The sequence below is a fragment of the Cynocephalus volans genome, chromosome 8 (assembly GCF_027409185.1).
Source record: "Cynocephalus volans isolate mCynVol1 chromosome 8, mCynVol1.pri, whole genome shotgun sequence".
NCBI classification, from domain to species: Eukaryota; Metazoa; Chordata; class Mammalia; order Dermoptera; family Cynocephalidae; genus Cynocephalus; species Cynocephalus volans.
In genome coordinates, this window is record NC_084467.1 from 117,328,624 (window position 1) to 117,338,484 (window position 9,861).

Sequence of the window (9,861 nt, forward strand, 5' to 3'; positions counted from 1 at the left end):
CGTCAGTTTACAAGCTGGTTAGGAAGCTTAAGCAAAAACCATAAAAACGTCTTCCTCCATATTTGAGAATTGCATAAGAAGAGCCCCCATCTTTTATACCTCGTCCCCTCCCCCAGACACCCTGGGTAGTATAATGTACTCTGTTGTTGCTCTGCCCAGACCTTATTTGCTGGGCTGGTGCACCTATCCCCAGTCGATGTGAATGTTGAAATGCTAACTTCTCATAGTTGCCCTTTTCTATGAGAATTGCCATTGTCCAAAAGGGAGCTAAGGTAACACATACCCCATAGACCATAACAAATGCTTGAATGACACAGAAGGTACAAAGGCCACTTGCCTTGCCTCAAGATGTACCAACTCTAGGGTACAATTCTAGAGCCCTCCATTAAATCAGGCTCAACTTGGACTCCAGCTAAGACTACCTCCTTGCTTAGTTCTTCCCCTGTCCACACCTGCTTCTCTCACTCCCCTTTCTCTGAGGGTACTCCCTTTAATAATCACTTGTACCCAAGACCTTGTCTCAGGCTCTGCTTCTAGGGAATATAACCTGAACAAGGCTGTGTCCATGTCTATGGGGCAATCACTCTGAGTGCTCTCTTTGCCTCTGTTGCACTTAGAACAGTACCTGGTACATAGTAGATACTCAATAATCATTAAAACAAAGAAGGAAGGAAGGAAAGAAAAAGGAAGGATGACAGCTGTGGGCAGCTAATCTAAAATACAATTAGCATCAGCAGGCAGCCCTTTTCCCTTTTTTCCTTTTATTATTTTAATACTTTCAGGCAATTGTTTACTCCCTTTCTGACACCCCCTTTGGGCACATTTATTGAATGTATCCTAGGTAGTAGGCATTGTTTTAAGTACTTTATTCACTTAATCCTTACTAGAAATCTATCAGGTAGGTATTCTGTTATTTTTACTTGACAGATGAGGAAACTGAGACCTGAAAGATTAAGTAAATTTCTTAAGGCCCCACAGCTAGAATGTGGCAGAATCAAAATTTAAACACAGGTAATCCAGCCCCAGGGTCTGCAGTTGTATAATAAACTCATGATAATTGTTTTAACCAGCATCCTCCTTTGTAATAACTAAACTAGACTACTCAATATTACTCGGAGAAGAAAAAGCTCCTAAAATCATGGATTTATACATATCTCAAATTGTATTCGGAATGTCCTTGGACTTGGGAAATCAGTCTGGAAGTTCTGAAATTGTGTATTGTAGTATACTTTTATTTCTCAAATCTCTTGGCATGTCTTTCTCCAGTCAATACAGCTACAAAGAGGAAAGGAGAAAAGAAGTCTAAAGTGAATCAAAGGCTACCAGGGAATGATAGGTCTTGGGATCCATCAGATTACTAACCTCTGTTCCTATTCTCTTTCCTACAGCTCTTGTTCACCCTGACCCCCTTCCCAGAACCAATGATCTTGAGTAGAAGATACTTAAACACTATGGTACTGGAGACAAGCACAGGTTTTAAACCCAGAGAGACATGCTCCCAGTCATATTTCACCATTATAAGCATGTATTTTAGGGAAAGTTACCTAACCTCTCTGGGCTTTGTTTCCTATCTGCATGGTGGGACCGACAATATCAACCTCCCAGGCTCACTATGAGGAGTCAACAATGCTATGGGCATAACATTCCCTGGCAGATGGAAAGCAAAAGTAGCTGTTCGTGCCTCCTCCCCCCTGCCCCCCTCATCCCCCCAAGACACACATCGCTCCTTAGTTCACTCTGAGGTCAACATCAGGTCATCCTTGATATGGACGTAGAGCTCCAGCTTTAACAGGATTCTTATTTGTAGAGTGAGTTCCCTGTTCCCAGGAGGTCCTGACTTTTAAGTGGGCTTCTCCTATAGTCCCTGATCCCATGTTCTAGTAAAAGGAACCTAACTATTCTTTCAGAATCTTCCAGGTATTACTTTCTGGATATACCCGCCATGTGTTAGTAAACCACTCAGCATCTGTCTGCATTTCTCCTCCAGATTTCCTTCCCCAGTGCTCTACTTACTTACTGGCCTACCAAATACATCTCATAGTATTATTGCCTCTTCTCTCCTAGTTTGCCTTAGAGTCAATGCCAGGAGTCCTAGGGTTCCTGTATGCATCAATCCTCATATGCAGTCTGTGTAAATACTCACAAAAGCTTGTGCAACTATTTCTGAATATACCACAATTCACTTGAAAGCACCAATCACTAAATTGATAGTTCGATTCTTCAGCCTTTTTTTGTCTTTCAATAGGTATAAATAGTACTATTATTATTGAATTATTATCAGGTTGGAGAGCCATGAAATACTTTGAAATTAAAAAAGACTTTTTACACACAGAAAAGTTGGATACCCCAGCTCTAGGTGACAGAAACAGGGTAGAAGAAGTACGGGAGGAGACATAACTTCAGGAACTTACGTTAAATCTGTTGTGAGCTCTATTCAGGCTCTGGAAAGTCCCGCTGACAATTCCAAAGCATTCTTAGGAGGTCCAGGCCTGGGATACTAACCTAAATCAAATGCCGTGAATGAACTCTAGTAAGAACTACAAGATTCCAGCCCCCAAATGAAGCAGCCTACAGAACTAGGAAAGTTTACCGCAGCTTCATCTCCATGTCACACCTCATGTGTTCATTTCTTTCTAGCACCAAATCCCAATATATTTACTATTGATGGCAGAGAGGGCTTCTTACAGATCTCTCAACTGTAAAATGGAATAAGATTCCTGACTTCATAGGGTCACTTTGAGGATTAAGTGAGACAAAAATCTGTGAAAGTGTACAATAAATATTAGTTGCCACTGAGCTGAACACCTCTCCTTTTCACCAGGCACCACACCCAAAATCTTCCTAATTTGTCACAAAGCAATGACATCATAAAGCCTTGAGCTCTTTTGCCCAGCTCTACTCCTTTCCTGTTGAGGTCCCATAGCCACCAATCATATCTAATGATGGACCATTAATATAGAGATCATTTTATTTGATTCATCTATTTCCATAGGAAGCTTTACATATTTGTGAATAATCAGGGAGCTGGCATGAATGAACCCAATGAAAATAGTTTACAAAATGATTGGTTCTTTCCTCTCCTTTGATCTACACATTGATTCAGTTACAAGCCCTATTGATTTGCCTCAAATGTCTCTCACATCTGTCCGTCCTCTCTGGGCCCATTGCCACCTCTCTAGATCATTATCTCTGTTACATCAGCAGCTGGTTTTCCTGCCTCTCTTCACCAATCTCAAATCCATCTTCACACTGCTACCAGATGTATCCATGAAATCCCATTGCTGAGTATGTCTTTTTCTAACAAGGAGGCAAAATCACCAGATAGACAGGAAAAGAGCACATGGTGGCTGGTGGTGAAGAAATTCATTTCCTTAAGAGGCCAGTTCTAAGGAATTTTGAAGTCTATAAGCAGGAGGGATAAGTGAGAATCACGTGAGAGACCCTTAAAAGTGATAAAATCCAAATACTCTAAAAACCTTTTGTAATCTGGTCTCACTTTACCTATACAACGCAATTTTCTGTAACCAACCTGAGTCTAATTGAAGATGTTTCACTCACCTGTGATATTCATTTCAGTTTATTACAATTGCCTATTGCCTGACATAAACCATGAGCTCCTCAAAGCTCGGTGCAACATCTCATTTATTTTGCATTCTAGGCAACTAGCACAGGGCCTGGCATGTACTAAGTGCTTGAAAAATGAATGGGCACAGCATGTTAGACTGAAAAAAAAAATGCTCAAGAAGCAATAAACTGAATCATGAAAAGTTTTCAGTGGGAAGTAAATTTGGAGTTGGGTCTTGACAGACTACTAGAAGTCTGCCCAATGGAGAAGGGAAGGAAATTCTGGGTAAAGAGGAAGGAATGTCCAAAGGCTCATCTGTTTCCTAGCCCTCAAGAGAGGATCCTTGGGTCTAAAGACTGTGTACTTCCAATACAGAATGTCAAAGGGCAAAGACAGGCAATATGAACTGCCTCTGCAGATCCATGACCACATTTGACTATTTTTATTCCAAAAACAAAAAAAAACAGATTCTTACACAGGGTACAGTTACTGTCTATAAATAAGAGGGACTAACTTTCCTGAAATTCAAATTGGTATGTCTCTAAGCTTGAGCTGCCTAGATTTGTCATTATGGATTTCTAAGGCATAGCTGTAAAAAAAAAAAAAAAAATGAATGAAAAAAAACCACAATGTGCTTATTCAAATACATATGTAAAACTCAATTAAATAAACCAGCTTCCTCTAATGTTGTCCTATTTGAAGCAAAAACTTCCCCTAGATTCCCAAAGTGCTACCCCTGGGTTTGGGTAAATGAGCCCTACACATAACAAGCCCCCAGGTACCTGCTGTTTGCATCTTCCTTGCCCCAGGATGGTTCTCAGAGTGTCTTCAGGGAATGACCACCTAGAAGCCCAACTGGCTGACGCTTGGAGAGCATCTTCTCTGCCTTCAAAGACTTTTCCACACACAGTGGCTTGCTGAGAATGCCTATGATTCCCAAGGCTGACCAGTGGGTTTTTTTTTTTTGTTTTTTTTTTGCTACAGTGTGTTTATCTACTGCCTGCTTGGCCTCAGCCCCTGTCACAGGCCCTCTTGGTCACCTTGCTCTTCCCTGCATCTGCACATTGTGGCCAACGGAGACCAACATCTCAATCTTTACTTCTTGACCTTCTCCCGCCCAGCTTGCCTGTTGTTCCTTAGTACTAGGCAGAATCATATAAGTGCTCTTTAGTAAAGGGAATAAAACAGGACTTGTTGAAATGGGCTGGCTTTGATTTACTGTAGTATAACAGTTCTTATCACAGCTGGGGAGGCCTTCATAAAGATATTTGCTATTCCTTGCCTTGCTTTCCTTTGAAGAATTATAGGCTTCCAATGGTAGAGGATGCTAACTAGGTCATAATAGCTATTCTTCTACCTCAAAACAGACAGACTTCAGCCAGATCAGATGACATTCTAGCCCAGTGTGTCTCAAGAGAAACTCTATTGGTATTTGGAATAGGACAATTCTTCCTTGGGTCGGACTGTCACATGTATTGCAGGACGTTTAGCATCATTAATTGCCAGTAGTAACTGTGCCTATCATTATAACAATCAAAAGCTCTGCAAAGCATTTCTGATATCACTGTAAAGGTGCCATACTACCCATGGCTGGACTACTGCCTACTTTATACTCAGAAGCCTCACAGAAGATAAACGTCTTTAGACACATATTTTAGTGTCAGATAATTTTCGTTATTAGGAAATATTCTCTATTGCAGCTTTACTCCCTTTTAGCATTCTTAGTGTAAATGATTAACAGCTGGTCATCAACTTCTTTTAAATAGATTTTTATAAACTTGAAGAAAATGTCCATGCCTACTAACCTTCATCACTGATGTGATTTACTTTATGCAAAAAATCTCTTTCTGAATATGAATAAGCAAATCAGAACATAATTTAAATACCCTACAGGAGCTTACTGTTTAAAGAGACAAAAATGTGAAAAATTACATAAATTGGACTGATTCCCATCCTTCAACAAAATGATATATCTTTAGTGTAGTTCTATTTTTTTTTTTTTTTTTTATATTCAGGGTCTGCTTTTGCTTTGGGTGAGGGACACTTGAATTTGCTGCATCTTTCCTGATATACTTGCTTATGTCTGCAGAGTAGGTGTATGCCTACTCACAAAGTTGTATTGACTGTAAATTTGCCTTCTAGTTTAGGGAAGGTGAAGATCTAGCCCAGTTTATAACATGCGTTAATCAGTGCTGTGAACTCTCAGCAGATTTCCATCATTCAGACAGCAGTGGGGAGAGCTTGGTGGTTGGTTACAATTTGCCTTTTCTTTCTTGTAAACAAGATGAACCTTTCTGCGTCTACTTTGCTTTTTACTTCTTAAAGGATGTGCAAGGAGGATGATTCACACTCTTGAAGAAAAAGTCTCTAGTTAGTCCCTCAACAAGTCATTTTCAAGCATCTAATTCATGCATCATCCTGAGCTAGTGAGATATGAAAAGATGTAAAAGGTATTATTAGGTCTCTGAGTGTTTGTGTGAGGAGAAGCAGGAATGAGAGGTATAAAATAACCCAAATAAATGTGAGAACATCAGAGTATAAAATAATTCTATGGAAGACTGAAAACTTGCATTGGTCTCTAAACCATGGGGAAGAATTAAATAAGAGAAAAGGAGAAAGGCCATTCCAGATGTCAGGAAGGAAGAGTAGGAGTGAAGTAGAAACATGTATAGTTATACAGTGAGAATAAAGAGACTATATGATTCTGGGATGCGTAGGAAATTGTAATAGATGGCCACAGAGTGAAAACATTTTAAGTAAAGCTAAATAAACTCAGGGATTAATCTGAAACCACCAGGACGTGTATCTCCGGATTTATATGTGAGAACTAAGTTCAATCAATTTCAGAAATGTGCTTAAACTGCTTTAATGAAACCATGTCACTTTCATTCTTCTACATTTCGGATTTGGTGACCACTCAGTGAAGAGAGAGAACTACACTCTTATCACTGAGTTTATTTTACAAGGTTTCTCCAGCTTCCATGAGCACTAGCTCATCCTTTTCATGGTGTTTCTTGTACTATATATCTCAACCCTAACAGGTAACGTAATCATTGTAACCATCATTTGAATTGATTGTCATCTTCACACACCCATGTACTTCTTCCTTAACGTGCTGTCCACTTCAGAGACTACATATGTATTGGTCATTCTCCCAAGGATGCTCTCCAGCCTCTTAGGTATGGGTCAGTCCACATTAACAGCAGGTCATGCCACACGGATGTTCTTTTCCATAACCTCTGGCATCACTCACTGCTTCCTGCTCACAGAAATGAGATATGACTGCCTTGTGGTCATCTGCAACCCCCTGAGATACACGGTGACTATGAACAAAAGGGTGTGTGCTCATCTGGTGTTGGGGACTTTCATCATTGGGCTGATTGTGGCAATGATACAGGTGACATCTGTATTCAAGCTGCCCTTCTGTGCTACAAGGTGGCCCACATCTGACCTGTGATGAAGCTCTCTTGCATTGACACCACTGTCAATGAGATCTTTGCTTTGATCATCAGTGTTTGGTGCTTATACTTATGGGCCTGTTTTTCATCTCTTATGTTCTTATCATCTCCACCATCCTGCAGATTGCTTCAGCTCAGGGCCAGAAAAAAGGCCTTTTCCATCTGTGCCTCCCGCTTCACTGGGGTCATTGTCCACTATGGCTGTGCCTCCACTGCCTACCTCAAGCCCAAGTCAGAGAACACCAGGGATCAAGGCCAGATGATCTCTGTGACTTACACAGTCATCACCTCCCTACTGAACCCTGTAGTGTACGCCCTGAGGAACAAAGAGGTCAAGGATGCCCTGTGCAGGGCTATTGGTAAGAAGCTTTCTTGACAATTAGGGGAGAGTTCCCCTGAGGCTCTTACCATCCAATCTAGGCAGGAAGATGAGGAATAGAGTCATATGCCCTTGGCTCCTAGAGATCTGCCCTTCAGGTAGGATGCAAAAAAGAGAAATAGTAGCATCATACAACTAAGAGTCTGAAGCTTTCAATAAAGGTCTTCTATGAAGCATCAGCCCTATTTCTATGGATAAATAGACAAACATGGATAAGATATGTCTGAAGAAAAGGTCAGGAAGCAGTGTGGGCCAAGGATGTTTTACTGACCTTTTGGTTTCCTTGTGAATGTCCACCTAATGAAGGCAGTAGAGTGCCCCTTTGAGAAAACAAACTCCGGGGTACACTTTAAATTTTTTCCTACATGCCTTTCTTCCTATTTAAGATCATGAAGGTCTCTCAAACTAGAATCCCTACTGGAATTTGTTTACATACGACATATCGAGGTTAAGTCACTGCGTGGACAGGGAGGGTGGCTCAGGATGAGATAGCCCAGGGGAAACAGATTTTCTCCCCTGTCTGTTTTTATTCACCCCAGGCTCTAGCAAAACTTCTTTTTAAAGACAGTGATCACAAAGATTTCAATTAAAGATCCTGGCAATGCAAGATCATGTCAGTCATAACGACAAGTGTGTTGGGGGCACATTCCACGATCCTCCTGGGTCAGTTCAACAGTTGTTAATTCATAAAGTATATAATGAGCAGGAGCAATGAACTAGGCTTTGTGCTGGATCCTGGTGAAATAAAGATGAAAAAGCCTGGCTCCAGGAAGCTAAAAGTCTAGTGACAAAGAAAGACATTTAAAAATATGGTTTCAATGCTTTATGATAAGTGTTATATACAAAAGATTAAAAGAGAACTGAGAGAGAGACTCTGTTGGAGATATCAGGGAAGTCTTCAGAGAGGAAGTGATCTGTGATCTGGACTGGTTTTTTTTTTTTTTTTTTTTGTCTTTTTCGTGACCGGCACTCAGCCAGTGAGTGTACCGGCCAGTCCTATATAGGATCCGAACCCGCGGCGGGAGCGTCACCGTGCTCCCAGCACTGCACTCTCCCGAGTGCGCCACGGGCTCGGCCCTGGACTGGTTTTAAAACACTGATGAGAGATTGTCTGACAGACAAGATGGGGAAAAAGAATTCCAAAGAAAAGAAACAATACAGCTACAGGTATGAAAGCAAGAGGAGTGTGCAGGGAAAGAAAAAAGATTCTGTGCATTCACTCTAGATCATGAGGGGAGAAATGGAAGGAGATTCAGAAGAGTAGGTTAGGGTCAGATTGTGAAAATCTTGTATGCCAAACTAAGGAAATTTGGCTTTAACTTTTAGACAATGGGAATCACCCAGGACTCAGACAAACCAGGATTCAGATTATGAGGCATCTATGTGAATACTTGACCACATTTAGTCCTTAGTTCCCCTGAGACATCTAAAAAGCTGTATAGAGCTATAGACTCCAAGCCAAGAAAATCATGGGAAAAAGGGAATGTGACTAAGATATTTGGAGGAAATACACAGAAATAATTATGTACTTAAATCGAAGCTGAATCAGATAGTCAGAAAGAGCATGGAAGAGAGGCTGACCAAGGTGTATCGGGTAGATTTGGGCTTTAAGGTGCAGATAAGCACTCAGTGATGGAAAACAAGGACTTGCTGTCAAGTGAGTGACTAGGCAGGACCTAAGACCTGGAGGCACCACAACCCCAGGACAAACCTTTCATTAGAACTAATGGGTGGACCTATTAATCAGAAAAGCCTTCAAAAGAAGATACAGAGACCCAAAGGGCACATGTGTCTGCACTCCAGACCGTAACAGAACTGCCTGGCCCTCTCTCAGAATTAGCAGAGGCAATGGAAAAAATAAAACCATACCTAAAGTTCTATAAGAACATAAGATAGCCAAAAGTAATTAAGAAAAATTGTTAACTGGCAAAGAAAAAACTGAATAATTAAATGCAAAGCATTGCAGGCCAAGATTTCGACAACCATTTGATAAACATTCATGTAATCTTTACTATATGCCAGATTCTATGCTAGACAGAAAATGTCAAAATAAACTTTGTGCTATCCCCTGAATAAAGGAGTTCCCAGTCTTGCAGGGGAGACAGGCTTATGAAGAATTCACCATAATGCGATATGGTAGAGAAGTGGACAAAGCATGATTACTATTTAACGAAAAAGATGTAAACGTTTCTCCTGATCTGTATAAAGCTAAATCTCATCAAGCCGAGAATGGCTTTGCATGCTGGAGTTCAGTGAAATAAATGCCTGTTATCTGGACAATAAGGCTGCTTTAACCTACGTGTGAGGCCATCGCCTAGGCCAAGGGCTATGTGGCCCCGATGGGCATCACTCAGAACACTTTATCACCATAGCCTTCTAGAACATGTATCATCCACATTTTTCAGAAACCTTGTTAGAACAGAATATCCTAACAGTCAGACATTATGGAATCAAATATT

At 40.8% G+C, this 9,861-nt stretch overlaps 1 pseudogene; it reads left to right on the top strand.

The window, feature by feature from the left end:
* Positions 1-4,315: 4,315 nt before the first annotated feature.
* Positions 4,316-7,399, top strand: LOC134384345 (olfactory receptor 10J1-like; annotated as a pseudogene).
* The last annotated feature ends 2,462 nt before the right edge of the window (positions 7,400-9,861 follow it).